General features: G+C 44.8%; 1 protein-coding gene across 1 annotated transcript in view; it reads left to right on the top strand.

Annotated features, from left to right (window-relative positions):
* Zbtb7c (zinc finger and BTB domain containing 7C) overlaps positions 1 to 18,034 on the top strand; it is a 220,380-nt gene that overhangs the window by 84,207 nt on the left and 118,139 nt on the right. Inside the window, exons 2-3 of the mRNA XM_013018908.1 lie at positions 9,849 to 10,010; positions 15,750 to 15,811. The gene's annotated coding sequence lies outside the window, so the exon portion shown is untranslated. The remainder of the gene's footprint in view (positions 1 to 9,848; positions 10,011 to 15,749; positions 15,812 to 18,034) is intronic.

Below are 18,034 nucleotides of genomic sequence, written 5' to 3'. Positions count from 1 at the left end.
CACCTGCAGGATTCATTTACAGCACTTTGGTATGGAGCCTAGGGCCAAGCTGAGCATGAGACCACGGGAACACCCAGCTCAGCCTGGGGGCAGGGATGGGTTGATGCCCAGAGATGGACACAAAGAGAGGGGGACACTGCAGAGAGTGGCACCCTGGAGATACTCCAGGAGCTGCGGTCCCTGTTCTTGCTTGCTTTTCAGAATTTTGTGTGGAGTCAGAAGAGAAAGTCCATTCTTCTGAAACTCGGAGCAGTTCTAAGATACTCCCCATTTATGTCCCTGTTTGCAGCTTTCAGTTTACTCAAAATAAAGTAGTTAAGCAACCCCCCCTGCCCTGCCCTGGGGGAACCTGCCACCTTCCAGCCTTTGCTAGCAGGGAAGCCCAGTGTAGTAGGCATTGGTGTCTTGTCTCCTACTCCTGCCAGAGCTGGGGCCTGGTAACATTAAAGGTGGCAGAGCAATGGGCCAAGGCCAGCGTGAAGTGGGGCAGCAGGCAGGCAACTCTACTCTGGAGGCCGCTGGGAGGAAAAGTGGGAATAATCCTACTCCCAAACGCAGGCCTTTGCCCTGGGCTATGGGTGGCAGATGCCCTGGGACTCCCGGCTATGTGGGTACCTCTTGTTTCCTGGGGCAGAGGCTGCAGGTGACAGGGTATTGGGTGACTTGTATTCTGCCCCTGCTCAACAGCACTGCCCTTGTGCCCTCCCATTGCCTGTGTGGTAGAATGGATGTTAGAGGAAGAATTTCAAGGGACTTGGATGCATACACACCCACGGATCTGAGTGCAGGTTCTTATGAGCCTCTGCCGTACTGTCTCAGCTGGTGGCTTGTTCCTCCTCCTCTCTAGTTTGTCTGAGCTCCTTTCTCTGTCTGTCCCAGTCTGATGTCTCCTGACTCATCTGGAAGGTCCTAACTTGCCCCCTCTTTACCGCCATCAATGCTGGAAAATGGTCACAGCTTTTCTAGGGCATAGTAGCCACCTCCCATTTCTGCTGCACAGATCATCAGACACCAACTCTACTCTCTTGGATTTAAGCTGGAGAGCATCTCTGTCCTTACCTTCCCACAGGCTTTCTTCATGCCTAATATAGATGGTAGCCCTGCCTAGTAATAGCATCTAAGTAAAAGTCTTTGGTCCACCTCTGAGTTCTACACTGTGTGTCTTTTAACGAGATGCAGGGGCAGGCAGGAGGGCTGGTGGGGTAGGGGGCGGGGTGGGGGGTTCCACAACAGGAAAGTGGTAGGATCACAATGAAAAGGGCAGATTAATTGGTGGAAGGCAGCTCCACACAGCCATAAGAGGAGAGGGGACAGGAGTGCTGATGAGTCCATGTGAAAGCTGGCTGTGTTGTGGGCTGATGCAGCGACCTGGGTTGTTTCAAAGGCTACTGGGAATGTTTGTCACAGAGCCTGGGGTTACAGGGTACCTCTCATTTAGGCTGCGTGGGGAGGGCATACAGGGATTTGCCATTTGTTTTCTTTGCCACTTTTTTTTCTATATGGAGTGTGTGTGTGTGTGTGTGTGTGTGTGTGTGTGTGTGTGTGTGCTGGTACTGGGATTTAAACTCAGGGCCTCTTGCTTGGTTTTATCACTCAAGACTGCTGCTCTGCCACTTGAGCCACATCTTTACTTCAAGCTTTTTGTTGGTTAACTGGAGATAGGAGTTGTACAGACATTTCTGCCCAGGCTGGCAGATCCTCGTATCTCAGCCTCCTGAGTAGCTAGAATCACAAGCATGAGCTACCAGTACCCAGTTTACACAGACTATTTTATACCAACAAAGTTTTTGAAGAAAGAGATGCCTGGGGCCATGGTGAGGGAGATGGTTTTGGGGGAGAGAGAGAGAGATGGGGGGGCTGAGCAGAGGTAGGCCACCTGGAGTGTGGGTGGAAGGAGATGGGGTCCAAAAAGTAAATGGAAAGAGAAGCGTGGAAACCTGATGTCATGAGTTACTGAGCTTCCTGGAGAAACTTGCCAGAGCGTGGGACAAGTACTCTACCAGGGCCAGGACAGAGCTAGAGTGATGTCATCATGGGATTAGGAAATAGAGGAGCCTTGATGGAGTGTCCTAGGATACAAATGATACCTCTCTGTGGCCCAGCATTCCTCTGGTTTATATCCTGGGATATACCTTTTCTTCTAGACACTTCTGTATGGCTTTTAGGGGGCATTTCCTTTATTGTTATTGTGTTTCTCATGTTTGAAGAAATAAGTCAAAAGAAGGCAACTTTCCTTTTCAACATGCTGAATTGGAGAATTGTATGTGTCATGGGGGAGAGGAAAAGGATACCTCACAGCAGAATGATTTGCTTTATAGAAATGACATAGTTAAATAGCAATGCCTTTCATAGGCTCCAGTGAGACTCAGGGTGTTGAGATACTTGTCTCCATTCTTATATGGAAAGGAGCACCCACACAAGTGTGATGCCCAAGTTTCTCTTGTCTGTTTGGGATCTGCACTGAACTGAAAGAGGATGTGGTCATCTGCATGCTGCCCAGTCCCAGCGGTGAGCCACACTACTGCTACTTCTCCAGCACATGGGACCAGTTCTGTTGCTTTTTAAGAGAGTAAGAAAAAACTTGTGCTAAATAGTAACTTCCCCACAAGGGTCCTACTTTCTGCTCTTTGTGTGTGTGTGTGTGTGTGTGTGTGTGTGTGTGTATGTGCAGTAAACAAAAAAAGAGCTGAAAGAATTAGAGCCAAATCCAGGAGTGGGAGAAAACTTCCATAAAACTATAATTGATGTCTTCAGAGAGATAAAAGGAGATAATACACCCATAAAATGAGAATGGGAGGTTATAAAAAGGGAACATCCAAAGAATAAGGAAGAATGCTAGGAAATTATACACATAATAGCAGAAATTAAAAATACAGTAGAAGGTTTGAGAGAAAGAGTTGAAGGTCTTCATCAGAAAGCCAGAAGGGATAGCAATATAGAAACTGGGATGGAAAAACTAAGGGATTAGAAGGTCAGTTTAGGAGGAACCCTAAGTCTGGAGAACAAAACCTTTGAGAGAAGAAATGGTCAGAGAAATTGTATTAGAAGCTCTCAGGACCAGATTTCAGATTTCATTATCATGAATGGGGCAGACTCACCCCAAAGCACATCATTGCTGAATTTTAGAATACCAGAAGATTTACAAAACTTTCAGTGAGTGTGACTCAAATGGTAGAGCTCTTGTCTAGCAAGCTCAAGTCCTTGAATTTAAACCTCAGTACTGCCAAAATAATATTTTTGAGGGGGTAGGAAGTGTGGCTCAAGTAGCCTATCTGAATAGCGAGTGCAAGGCATGACTTCAAGCACTATTACTACCAAAACAAACATAAACTTTGGGGTGGGGAGGTAGGTCTGCATTGCATTCAGAAGTTGGGACACAGAAGTGTCATAGATTGCACAAGCATTCCAGGCACCTAGAAGACTTGGGAACAGTACTTCAACCTTCCGTGGATATATGAGTTCTCACTTCCCTTTCTGTTCATGTGCTGGTGGAAAATGGAGAGCAAGAGAAAATCCAGTTGTTTCAGGTAGACATGGTCTCCAAAGTACTGTCTCTCAGGCAGTCCTTCTCAAGAAGCTGCTAGAGGAAGATTTGCACCTGGACACAACAATACATCCAAAAACAAGACTAGTGTGTATAGTAGGCAAAGCAATGGCCCCAAAGATGGCAATGTCCTAATCATGAATGTGTTGTTTTATGGTGAAAGACTTTCCATTGCAGATAGCATATAGACTGCTAACCAACCAGCTCCAAGGGGGGAAGAGACTCCTGTGTTATCCAGATATACTCACTATACTCACAAGGGCCTTTGTGAGGAAAAACAAGATGGATATCAGGTGACGGGAACCTATTCTCTCCTAGAGTCTCTGGAAAGAACACAGAATCTGACAACACCTTGGTTTTAGCTCACTCAGGCCCATTTCAGACTCCTGACCTTCAAAATTGTAAGATAATAAAGATGGGTATCTTGCCATAGTTTGAACAGCCTAGAAGCCCATGCAGTGTGTCTGGAGATATGTTGTAAAAAATCCCAGATAACAGGCTCAGGAGCAATTGGTAATGACTGGAATAACAGGTAAGGATGACAGTCTAGATGACACCAGGAACAACACAGAACGAATGGATGGATTTCTAATGTACTGAACTGCTTCCAGAAGGATTTTAATAACTTGGCAGTCAAATTGTGAATAAATAAATATTAGGTGTATATAAATCCATTTTTAACACTAGAGGAGATGGAAAGGTTATGCAGGAAAAGAAATGTCACGTGGCTCATCATCACAATTCTGTGAATACTGACAATTGACTTAAAATGGTGGGAGGGTACAGCGGCTAGAACTGTTTCATAGAGGTGGAAGGTGGGGCAAACAGGAGAGAAAAATAACTTTTTTATTAGGGGATACTGATAGATAATGTTGAGACATTGAAAGCCTAGAAACAGTATATACCATGTGCTGGGAACTGCTTTGTGTCCCTCCATAATTCCCATGCTGAAGCCCCAATCCCAAGTATGGCTGTATTTGGAGTAAGGAAGTAGCTAAGATGAAGGTTAAATGAGAGCAAAAAATGGAACTCTGAGCACTAAGATTAGTGTTCTTATAAAGAAGAGCCAGCAGACAGTTTGCTTTTCTAACCACATGAGGGTACAGTAATAAGACCATTTACAGGCCAAGAAGAGAGCTCTTTCTAGAAACTACTCAGCCAGCATGTTGACATTGGACTTCCAGCCCCCAAAACCATGGCAAAGAAATTTTGGTTGTTTGAACTACCCAGCCTATGGCATTTTGTTACAGTGGCTCTAGACTCTATTATAATCTGCTATTCAGAAATATGATAGGAAAGCACAGGAGAAATAGCTATAACAATTGAGAGAATTTAATCTTTGGGAACTGAGGCTTCATGTGGGAAGGTCTGCTATGATTCATTGTGGGGCTTTTATTGCTTTTGATTTTCAATGCATGTATATGTATTTGTTTTTTTTCAAGATTAATTCAAAACTGAAAGGAATCTATTGGCTTAAGTAGATGGACAGTTCAGAGACAATGATATTCAGAGTTGAATCAGGTCTCCAGTTCCATTTGGTGGTGGTAGCTCAGTGCTGCCATCTAGACTTCTTTTGGTAACACGATAGCAGTCATAGCTCTAGGCTTTTAATGGACTTTCCACATGAACAGTGATAGGGATTCTCCTCCCCATTCCACCCCACCCCCCAAAAAAACATGCCTTTGTATCTTATAGGGTAAAATTTGTTCAATCATTATGGTCAGAGAGCTGAGATGAATTGATTGGCTTATGTCAAACTTGACCCACCCTTGAAACATCTTGGTTTGGGGAGGGGGCCAATAATATTCTGGGAGGAAATTAGGGTTCTCTTGAGAAGCAGAGATGAATGATGAATGGTTCAACATAACTAATGCCCACTATGGAGAGAATTTCCTCTCTTCCTAATAGTAACAGGTACCTGATAATCCTTGGACATTCTTGGTTGTTGGCTGATTGGATTAAATGTAAATTTCTTAGTTTGGTTCAGGAGGTAAAGAATGCTATTCATATAAGGAATAGGACTCTGATAAGGGAGATTAAGCAGGAAAGTACCCCCATACTCTGTAATGAACTTGAGAACTTAAAGAAAAATTGGTTAAATCATAGCTTATTATGTCACTCTTGGACATGACCAAGAATTTCAGGCTCTGACTGTGTGAGGAAGAGAACTCCTGGATGTTCTTCTGACTCCCAAGCCCTCCAGACATCTACCACAGATGCCAGAAATGATGTCATTTCCTGTCAAAACGAGGTTGACATGTACTGTAAGAAGTGCTCCTAACCTCCGAGAGAGGGCTACATTTGGTATTGTCTATCACTGATGCTGGAGAGTTGGTTGGCCAGATCCTTTAGACAGCTGCATGGGAGGAAGTCCTGGGTGTGGGAGCGCTGGGTGGAGGGCATCTGCAGTGGGGTGACCCACTCAGCACAGGGCAGTGCTGGGAGGAGGCAGTACCTGGTGAGGATCAAGTAAGGTGGGGTAAAGAGATCCTTAGACACTGGAGAATACACTTCTGGCCTGTCCCTTGGTAAGGGGAGCCCCAGATGCTCTGAGCAACATGTAACTCTCTTGCCAAATTTGTAAGCCTCCTCCATTGCCTCTGACTGACACCCGTAGCTGGAGGAACACATGGGACACGTGGGCTGTGGTCCAAACTATCCCTATGTCTGCTCCCACCAGCTGAGCACTGCTTCCCTGGGGACAACTGGCTTAGTTCCCAACCCTGTTTATGCCAGTGAGACTTACTATTGTAATTATGTGATTTAATTAAATAGTATACCAACCAACTCAATACTGTTGTATAAGAAGGGACTATTTCTAGGAGATCTGAGAGGAAGTGTTGGAAAGATTGGGAGGAAAAAACTAGGGATTTTTTAATGCTATTAAGTTAAACATAGGTAAAACAACTATAAGCCATTAAGACATCCAAAAAAACCTAGGGAGTTTTAAACATATATACTCAGATTATTTTGCAAGTATATCTGATCTCTCATTCCACTGGGGTGGAGGAGGGACAACTGAAGTTGTAGTCAAAGCCATTTGAATAAGATTTATGCACAAAAGATAAAGTGAACTATTCCATCCAAGAGATGCAAAGTCAAAGAAAAGGCATCTACATGGAAAGTTTAGTAAATAAATGTCAAGTGTATGTTAGATGTTAAGATGTTTCAATTAGCTGACCAATCACACCAGTTAAGAGGCCATCTGCCACACATGGCAGCCATGGGCTTTGGCTCTGAGAACCTTACTCCTACTCCTTTGGACTGGAGACTGGAATGCAGAAATAGGATTACATTTCTAGGCCATAGATGCATACACAAAATCAAAAGTATCCAAGGAGAAATAGGAGGAAAGCTGGGGATAGCTTCCTAGTGGCCCTCCTAGAACCTGGAAGCAAATGCTACAATCCAGCCTGCCTCCTTTCTCCCCTCCCCCAGGTGTGGTGATTGCACAGCTACCCAGATCCTCAAACTCAGTTATCTATCTGCCTTCAGAGTTGGTGACTTACAGCCCAGGTTCTGTGGTACCAACATTCCCACCTCTGTAGCTCCACTTGGAAGTACCCTACCCCTGCAGACTCAATGACTGTCTGCTGCATCCCAGAAGACCACCCTGATTAAAATAGAGATTTTAATGTACTACGATGGGGGAGCAAGGAACAGGAAGTCCTACAGATCAGTGACACATGGTGTCTCTGCCCTCCAGCTCTGCTGGGAGATGGCCCTGTACATGTGGAACTGAGACACTGAGATGGAAATGCTACTAGGGTGATTGGGAAATGGATGCCCAGGTAAACTTCTGGCAGAGCTGGGATCTAAGCAGGATCCTCTGGGATGCACAGAACCAGCCAGGCAGAGTGCTTATATTTCCTACAAAGCAGGTAGTACTGCCTTGGCCTGCAATGTGTGATATTTTCCCTCGGGATTGTTTGTGGACACCACCCCCACACTCTCTTAAGGGGAGCTGATTCATGGGGGCCATCTCTTCCCACCATACCATAGCAACTCCAGAAAGCAATGACAGCTTGCCCAGGCCTCAAAATTGAATTGCACTGTTGGTAGTGCCACATGTGGTTAGAATGGCCGAGTCACCCCGTGGCTGCTGTCCCAAGTGGCTATTAATAGTATCCCCTTACACTCTGAGAAGTGGCCTGCTTTGGGTTGAGATATGTATGATTCCTCTAGATACTCCATGTTAGAGGTGGCAGTGGAGGCGTTTAGCTCTAGGAAGACAGATGGCAAAGCTGAAGGGACACCAGTCTAGTCAGCCTTCCCTCTGAGCCTGCCCAAAGTTACCCCATACCAGTCTATCACTTGTTCCATGTTTGTCATTGCTGTCATAGTTCCTAAAGCAGAGGATGCAACTTTCTCTTCCATCTGGGAGAAATACAGACATTGAACATCCCCATGGTGCAGGGTAGGTAGAGGGAGAACTTTCTAGAAAGAAAGCATGTTGAGATGGAGGAATATGTACAGAAAAATAGTACAGAGGCAAAAAATCCACAGTAGAAACAGGCACCAAGATTAGACTGTGGTCACTGAGGACAGAGCAGTCTGCCTTCTCTGTGCTATCTGAGCTCAAAGTATCACCATTCCAAATATGTCACCCCCATAGGGAAGCCTTACTGCCTCCCAGACACCCTCCCCATGTACCCAGCAGACAGGAAGACTCTTACTCTTTATTTCAATTATATCCTTTTCCTTGTGTCTTAGAAAACTCCTTTTTCCAAATCTAAACTGTTATTCAGTCTTGTAACACTGAGAATTGCTTGCTGTGGGAAGGCTGGTCTCTGCCACTTTGCCCTCTCTCCACTGCCCCAGGCCACCCGTGGTTGGGGCCCTTCCTCAGATCTGCCCATACCAGCCATACCTTCCTGAGGCCAGAAAAAAATTAAATGTGCATGACTGAGCAGAGAGCTGCGATGGGGCTGCCTGACCACAGAGATTAAGCCTTTGTTCCTTGGACAGGATCCCCTCCCAGGCTCAGGCTCCACTGTTGGCCTTGGCTCTGGGCTCAGCCTTCTTTCTTTCTCAGGTCTATTTTAAGATTCTAAGCCATGGTCAACAGAAATTCTGCCTTCCAAGGAGCCATCACCTCAAAGAGAATCTGACTGCCTGAACACACACACACACACACACACACACACACACACACACACACACACACACACACACACACACACACACACCTACCTTCCTTTTCCTCTGAATCAGACTAAACTGGCTCCATGCCCTAGTTAGCTAGGCGGGATTGGTTAGACCCTAGTCGATTCTCTATAAATATTTGCTGGGCTTCCCCAAAGCACCCCCATATTGGACAGTTTCAGGCTTACACTGAGCAAATAGAAGAGAGGGACCCATCCATTCTCCTCATCCTGACTCACCTTCCTGGATTGTTAACACTAGGTGTTGGGCTGTCATGGCACCTTCGTTAGAATTGATGTGTTGGGGTTGATGTATTTTTCTTTATTGTAGTCTATAGCTCTCATTAGGGGTACTTTGTGTGCTTTCTATGTTGTTTTTTGGGGGGGACAAATGTGTGAGAATTAGAGAATCATATAGGACAGTTATTGTTCCTCAAATTTCTTTTACCCATTGACTCATCTCCTACTCTCTGATCCCTGACAATCACTGATCTTGGTATGGTCTCCATAGTTTTCCCTTTTTCAAAATTTATTATAGAGTTATGTAGCCTTTTCAGACTGGCTTCTTTCACTAGGCAATGTCTTCTTACTGACAGCTCATTTCCAATGACTGAACACTGTAGTGTTGTTTGGATGTACTGTCATTTACTTACTCATTGGCCTACTGAAGGACTTGTTAGTTGCTTCTAGTTTGGGGTAATTATAAATAGGACTGCTGTAAACATTTGTGTACAGATGTTTAATTAATTTCTTAATTTATTTAGTGCCAGTACTCGGGCCTCGCACTTCTGCTTGGCCTTTTTGTTCAAGACTGACACTCTACCACTGGAGCCATAGCTCTACTTCTGGATTTTTTTTCACTTGTTAGTTGGAGATAAGAGTCTCAGACATTTGTCTGTGTGGGCTGGCTTCAAATGACAGTCCTCAGATCTCAGACTCCTGAGTCACTAGGATTATAGGTGTGAGCCACTGGCACCCAGCTTTGTGTACAATTATTTTTGTTATTTTTTGTGTGTGTGTTTGTTTTTTGTTTTTGTTTTTTCAGCTAGTGTGGTGAATATCTGAGAGTTTGACAGACAGATAGGATACTGCCCTGATTGTGCCTTTGAAGAAACTGCCAAACTGCCTTCCAAAGTAGCTGTCTCATTTTGCGTCCCCAGGGTGGCTGATTTTCATATCAGAGACAAAGCAAACTGCAACCCACCCTGCATAGCTGCCAGAGGATTCTCTGAAGACTACCCCTGCCTTCCTGAGACCTAAAGCCCAAGGCTGGCTGGCCCACAGGGATGGCTTGCCATACAAGGCCTCTTCTCAATATCAAGGTATTGGGCTCCCTCCTACTAGTCTGTAAGAACTGTCCATGGGATATGGTCAGCTATCATTATGTGCTGGGCACTGGAGACTTGACAGCAAGCACCATGGCTCCCTTCTGGAGTTAACAACCCAGGGAAAAGCCAGGCTCATGTCCTCACCTGAGGCTCTGTACCTAGTGTTTCCTTCCATGGCCTCATTTAATCTTCAGTTTTGTCTGGGAGGTAGGAGGTAGTTACCATTAGTATACCCACTTAGCTGGTGACAATCTCATGTAGAGAGAAGCTGAATCAGTTGCTTAACTTACATAGCTCGTCAGTGGCAGGCTAGTCTGGCTCTAAATCACTCAGACATGGCCTCATAGAGCTGCAGATCCTGCCCACAGGGACCACTACCTATGCACCCCCAGCCCTGTTCCCAGGGAGTTATCTGCTTGTGACAGCCATCCCCTGCACTAAGGAGCTCTACCCTACCCAGCACTAAGTATCTGCCACAGGCTTATCTTCTCCCAAGTGCCATGGGAAAAATCACTAGGACATGGTATAAACTCACCCTCCTACTTGGGACCTGGGTAGAGCAGAAGCCCTCTGGAGCCTAGGAATGGAGATCTGCATTTTTCTTTAGTATGGCTTACACCACTTGCCTAACTGAGCTGTTAAGAGTAGGATTTGGAGGGCTCCAAGCACAGAAATTATTTTTTCTCACAAAAAAATCCAACATTGACTGTGAGAAGCACAATACCAAATTGGTGGCACATGCTGAATTTTAAATGGTCTGCCAGTTTCTGGAAGAGAAAGGTTAGTGCAGATTAAAAGAAAAACAGAGAGAGTAAGTGAAATGTCATAAATTTGCATCAGATCCTAAGTCAGCCTCTCAACACAGGCTGCTCAGAAGAGGTCTTAGCAATGGGCCATAGGGCCAGGAACTTAGACTATATCAGTAGCAGGCTGCATACTGTGCTCAGCCCTGACCAAACAAGACCTAATACCTGTTTCAGCCTAACCATAAAGTGCCTCTATTCACAAACCATGTCTGGTGACTTCTCCCCTTTGGATGACATACAGGCTAAATTTCACACCAATCTCTAAGACTATGCAGAAAAAGTTGGGAAAGGCCAGTGAGTTGGGCAGGGGAAGTGTGTGTGTGGGGGGAATCATGCTGTAATGCTGTTGTATCACTAGCTAGATGAATGGATTGGGAATCTGTGACTCTTCGTTGTTGTCTGGAAGCCCTGGTAGGAGAAAAACACAGGTTGGAAGCAGGCCTTCTCATGTCTGTAACACCATCAGGTATCAGAGACCTTGGGCCATAATTGACACTCAATGGGATGAAGCTACCCTACCTGCCTGAGAGGTGTGTGGGAAAATACTTTTTCATAAAGCCTCTCTCAAAGTTTAGTTAATATTAATGTAAATGTTGTCATTCATATAGTTTTAACTTGTAATTCTTTTTTGTCAGTCATGGGGCTTGAACTTAGGGCCTGGGTGTTCCCCCTGAGCTCTTTTGCTTACCACTTTGAGCCACAGCCCCACTTCCAGTTTTTCTGGTGGTTAATTGGAGATGTCTCATGGGGAGTTTTCAGTCCAGGCTGGCTCATATCTCAACCTCCTGAGTAGCTAGGATTGCAGGTATGAGCCATAATGCCTGGTTATAATTCATTTTCTTAGTGCTACTGATAGTCACAAACTTTCTATAGGTGGGGTCACTGTATGTGAATGCTGGCCTCCAATTTCCCCTGTCGGTCTGCACCCAAGGAAGAGAGAAGAAGAATGGGACCTGGGAAACAGAGCAATGTCAGAAAGAACTGTGGCTGCTGACAACACTGTCTAGTCAAAGGCCCACTGGGTCTCCCATCTCGGTGAGCAGGAGTCAGAGCCCTCTGCTCCTTGGATGAATGCTGCTTTGGTTTAATCTCTCCTGTCTGGGAGAACCATGATCATTCATCCCAACACAGGCAGCCTTGACAGCCTCTGGTCATGGAGCCAAGGGCTGGGGAGATAGAGTCAAGATGATGTCCTTTGGCCCATTGCTAGTATTCCTTAAGGATCTAATGAGAGCCAGAAAGCCCAGATCAGTGTCTGGAAAACCTGCCATGACTGAGTGAGAACCTTATCCTGATGTGAAGGCATAGCTGATAGATGAGTCCACCCAGCACTTGAAGGAAAGATGAGTGGGGGAAGTGCGATATCTTGCAATGTTGCCAGCTGCCTCCATCTTCTCACCTCCAACTGTGATTTTATTATCTGTTAGAGTTGGTAGGGCCTTTGGTATCCTGCTTCCTCTTTAACAGATAGAAAGATTGGGGTAAGGCTTATCCAACACTGCTGATGGGCTTCTCCTTTCTACAAAAATTGAATTTCTTTCCCCCCCCGCCCTTTCTTTTATTTTTACTTGTTAGACTAATTTCTTTTTGAGACACATTCCAAGAAAAAAAATCAGGGCACTGAAAAAAATTACCCATGCTATTTATTCACTCACTCAGAGAAGCTGTTAGTTCTAATGACCTTTCCAAATTAATAAAATCTGTAAATGCTCAATTGTTTATTGCACACATTGAGTTGCACCTCTAAATGACTGGAGGGAACTATAGGCCTGGAATATTTAGCTCCAGGGCTCTGCAGCCAGCAGGCTTTGTACCCAGTTAGGGGAGCTGTGGTTCATATTCCCTGAGAAAAGGAGAAAGGAGGAGGAGACACTTGAGTAGCCCGCCTTGTGCCCAGCTCACTGGCAAAGTGATAGCAGTAATCCTTGTCCAGGGATTTATTCAGAGGCAAAACACAGATATGAATATTAGTAGTGCCTGAGCAAGCACTTGACTGCAGGCTATGGCAGTCAGAGAATACAGCATTACGAGGTATCTAGAAGTTCACTCAAAAAAGACTGGTGGTGTGGGTCAAGAGGTAGAAAGTACCTAGGAATTATGAGGTGCTGAGTTTAATTTTTAGTATTGACAAAAGGAGATTCCAAGGGAAGTGGGATTTGATAGCAACCCAAAGAAAGTAGAACCAGGCCATGTCACCAGGAAAAGAGCTTTCTACCCAGGGAGCAAAGGGAAATGTCACTGGAGGCAAGAGTCAAGTTGAGGCCATTCCCAAGAAGAGCTGACACAGGAGGGCAATAGTGTCTGCACTTCAAGATGTGGGTACAATAGTGTTCTTATAGCATCCATCTTCCCCCTACCCTGCCTGCCATTGGACAGACACTGTGTTTGTGAGCCACACTGAGCCCCATGTCCTTTAGTGCTGGTGACAGTATCTCTTTCTGACCACTGTAACTTCTAAGACTTTCAAAATGAAAATGGACAGACCTCATGCAACAAAATGCTATGCACATTGCCCTACTGTTTAGTGATGACTTTTAAAATTTAAATTTTAAAAAATAGAAATAGTTCACAGAAATGATAGATCAAAGGGTGAACAAATGCAGCAGTGGTACTCACTAGACACTATGTTGAAATGAATACAACTTGTGAGGTTGGATCGGGAGGGAAAAACTGGGAGAAAGTGAGGAAGTAGTGACACAGTTCAAAAAGAAATATTATGTGACTTATGTAACTGTAACCCCTCTTTACATCAGCTATACAATAGCTATTAAAAAGTAATAAAATTGAAATGATATATATACACATCTATATTCCATCTTTTTTACTTTTTATATTTTTATTGTAAAGATATTGTACAGTGGGTTTACAATTACATGAGTAAGGTAATGAGTACATTTCCTATCGAGCATTGTTACCCCTCCTTTGTTTTTACCTACTATCCATTCCCTCCCCATATCCCCGACTCCTCTCTCCCCCCACCCCCTGAAGTTATAGAGTTCATTTTCAACATAATGTCTTGTACATCTCATTGTTACAATAAGTCAACCTGTATCCTTGTTTCAGTATTTTGTGATTTCCTTTCCCCTCCTTAAATTAGAAAAATGTATATGCAAGATGCAGGACACCGAATCAAATACAGTGACTACAGAGGTTTATATCATAGGAGGAAGAACATACAAAAGAAACAAAAAAATCACATAGCACATTAAAAACAATAGCAACAAAAAAACCTCTTCTATCCATATCTTGAGGTTCATTTCCCTTAGCATCATCTTATATGTTCATATATACATAGCTTTTGACCTTTTCTGCTTGTCTGGTAAGATTATTCTAGACATATACTAGTTTATTCAATCATTTTTGAATGTGTGATTCTATGGCATGAAGTATATTCACATTGTTGTGCAAAACATCATGACCACCCATTTCCAGAACCTTTTCACTTTCCCTACTTAGACACTAACTCTGCTTTCCACACCCCCCCACCCTTGCTAACCACCTTCTACTTCCTGTCTCTATGAAATTAACTACACTTTGGACCTCATCAAAGTGGAATCATGCAGCACTTATCTTTTCTGTGACTTAGCATGGTGTCCTTGACATTTGTCCATGTTGTTGCACATATGATAATTTTCCTTGTTTTAAGACCAAATGCTACTCCTTTGTACATGGACATTGTTTTATTTATTTACTTAATTGCTGATTGCACTTGGGTTACCTCAGCCTTTTGGCTATTGTGAATACAGCTGTTAGGAACCTTGGTGTGAAAATATCTATTCAAGAATTTTTTAAGGTTTATAAGTGGAAAAATAAAAGGTATTTCAGGACTGACCTGGAACAGACTTGACTTGGCTTATGTTGTGCCTGCCTAAGGTGCTTTCAACCAGAATGGAGCTGTAAGTTCCCATTCTCGCAACCCTCCCAGGGCCACAGGGTGCAGACGCTGGTCCCATACCACAACGAGCTACTGCCATGGCTGTGCCTTCATTTCTCATCCCCAAACCCATCAGTCATGTCACATTTGTCCCTCACTGAAGAAGCAAGTGCTTTGTGCTCTTGCTTACTAAGTTCTTTCCCTCACCTTCTAAAATAGATTTAGCCATGATTGTAAAAGCCGGGGAAAGCACAGGCACAGTCTCCTGTCCGAGTTTCTTCACCTCCCCATCCCTTCCAGAAAATGTCCATACACATGGGCAGAACCAAAGGGTATCCTGTCTTGAAGCATCACTACCTCTAGGTGTTAATTGCCGAAACTCACATTACAACACATTAAAGCAGTGACATGTTCAGGCGGCAGGCAGGAGAATTCGCAGTTCAGGTTGGCATTGTCATTAACTCAAGTCTTCAGTGTCAACTCCCTCCCGCGCCAAGCGTTCCCGCCTGGCCTCACAGTCAACCTCCGCAATGCATTTTCTGGCCTTTGTTGGTTTGTGTCAGCTCTTGAACATTATTTAAACGTAGTTTGGGGGTCCATGAATGCAATTACCATTGTGTTATTATTCACAGGCAGATTGTTAAGATGCAGGCAGCTGTACAAGGAGATGCCCTGTGCTGTGAGGTCCAATTTAGGAGGGCCTTCAGAGCCGAGCGCGCATGGTTGCTAGGCAACCCCATGCTACAGAAGTGGAGGCCTGGCTGGCTTGGGAGTGGGAAGAAGCCCAGCGCCTTCAGGGAATTGGAGGCAGTGGTCAATCTGAGACTGGCAGGGCGCCGGGAGTGGGAGGCAGCAGCGTGGGCTGAGACCACAGGCCTGCAGGGTGGGGGCACCCACTCAACACTATGTTCCCAGGGAAGGGTGGGGGAGGTGCTGCTACAAGGGAGAATGGAGACAAGTTGCAGAAGCCCAAGGTCGGCCAGGAAAGCGCTGAAGGAGAGATACCCAGAGCAGATGCTAATATGCTTCTCCATCCCTTTCTTCTTTTTGCAGGAAATGAACAGGTTTACAGGAAAACCAGTGGCTTAAAATTGAAGAGTAAGGCGTGGGTGCTTGTGAGTATGAGTTTTAGTTGTCAAATTCTGTGGCTTAACAATGTTCCTGGAGAGTGGGCAGATTCCCTGATAGGACTTGGGTAGACTGGGCTCCGGGTTCTTCTAGGAGGTGGGTGGGGCCAATCCATATAAAACCATATAAAACATCATGTTGAAGGACCATGTGACCATGTTCCAGTCCTGCTTCGAAGTGGAGAACATTCTCACTGGCTTGGCAAAAAGAGAGCTACCCTCTTGGCCTGTGAATTGGTGAGGGACAGAGCAGGGATTTTTCTGGGAACAGAGAGATGTGCATTTGTGCAGTTCTGTTTGCCACTAGATTGGCTTGATTTAGATCAGTAAATTCTCATTGAGGCCAGTTAACCATGTGTTAAACTCAGAACAATTATACATACCGATGCTGTCATCTGTCTGAGAAGCTCATTAATCACCAGGGTCAGGCATGACCCACAGGTCTTGAGCAAACCCTGAGATACAGAAGGCCCGGGCTTCACTTTGGAAGGGCTCTCAGCCCTGTGTGCAAAGAGAAGATAATCTGCACAAGAGACGATTAAAGAGCTTTCTGGAAAGATGCATGGGGTTAGCTATGACTCCAGTGGCACAGGCCAGAAACACTGGTGTTGGGGAATTATTAGGGAACACTTCAGAAAAGGAAAGACTTGATCAGGAAAAGGGAGGCCTCTTCTAAGAGGCAGGAGTAAGGCAAAGGCCCTGAAGGGGAGTTTACAAAGGCCAGCTTGGATGACAGCGTATGTGTGGGTCTACAGGTGAGGAAAGGTATTGGTGGGATTGGGCAAGTTGTGGAAGAGCCCAGCTAGAAAGAAACAGCATGCATCTGTATGAAGAAAAATAAGTTTCTGCCAGTTTCTTGTTCCATCAGTGAAAAAGGTCGCATGGATTCTTCACCAAACATGAGATTGACTTTGAGATCAGTACTTGTGTACTGTAGACAGCAGCATTGGAGGGACTCCCATACCAACTGCCCACTTACTCTTCTCTAGAGCTGTGGTGCCCAGGTTGAGAGGAAGCTGGAATTTATTTATTTAATAAGGATTAATTGGGTATTAGTTACCCAGGAGGCTGAGCTCTGAAAATCTAGGTCAGCCTGTGTGGGGAAAAATCTGTAAGACTCTTATCTCTAACCAACAAAAAGCTGACTGGAAGTAGGATTGTGGCTCAAGTGGTAGAGTACTACTAGCCTTTGGCATAAAAGCTCAGGGACAGTGTCCAGCCCCAGTGAGAAAAGGCTGACAAGTTCTAGACCCAATTGTATGAACTGGTGTATACGTAGCATTATCACCTTACAGCATACTTGACAGTCTTGCCTCATAGAATCTGGAGATTTCCATTTTGGAGTAAACTGAGGTTGGACTCTATAAATCTTCACTTAAGTTCTTTGAGTAACTGAGCTCAAACATTCACACTGACTTTGCACTGCTCCTGACTGGATCTTACTCTTAGATTATGGAGCAAGCCCTTCTAGGGCTGGCACTACCCCTACTCACTTGGGAAGGGAAGCAGACTGATTATCCAGGGGTCCCTCAGGTTCCCACTGTTGGAATTCTCTCTGTTCTGGAACCCAGCATATTGCTGTCAATGCTTTCCTGGGTTATATGTCAGTCTGATGATCTTCCACAGGATAGGAAGGTGATTATGATTGTTTCCCCAAAGCAGAAGGCTTTGTGTGTTTCTGACACCAGAGACCACTCTCTGCCATGAAACATGGGAGGTGCTGGCAAGGAAAGAAAATGAGCAGAAAGGCAAACTCAACAAACCAACAGGTTTTATTTAGGATGAAAAACTGGGAAGGGCAACCAAGTCTCCTTCAAACCAGCGGAAGAGAAAGTGACCCTCTTTAAAACTAGGGTCCCTTTCTATCAGGCAGAAAAGGGAGATGGGTAGAAGTCAGGGGTGATTTGTTTTGCATGGTGGGGGATAGGATAGGAACAGGGAAAGGAGCTCTTTTTGCAAAGATGGAGGCGGAGAGTAGTCACAAGATAGGGAGTTTTAACAGTATCTGTGTTAACAGATGTGTCTATCTCTGGTATGGCCCTCCATCGCAGGCCATTTCTTTTAAAGCCACAGGGTATGTTTGGGGAGTGGGGATGATTCAGGGAGATCGGCAGCAAGGGCAGTTCTGATCATTTTCTAGGATGTGGCTGTCAAGGAGGAAATGAGTATGTCTAGTTTCAGTTATTTTCCATCGGTATTCAAAGAGAGCTC

The sequence above is a fragment of the Dipodomys ordii genome, unplaced genomic scaffold (assembly GCF_000151885.1).
Source record: "Dipodomys ordii isolate 6190 unplaced genomic scaffold, Dord_2.0 Scaffold43, whole genome shotgun sequence".
NCBI lineage: Eukaryota > Metazoa > Chordata > Mammalia > Rodentia > Heteromyidae > Dipodomys > Dipodomys ordii.
The sequence above is the reverse complement of the archived record's forward strand: the minus strand, read 5'-3'. Positions and strand labels throughout refer to the sequence as shown.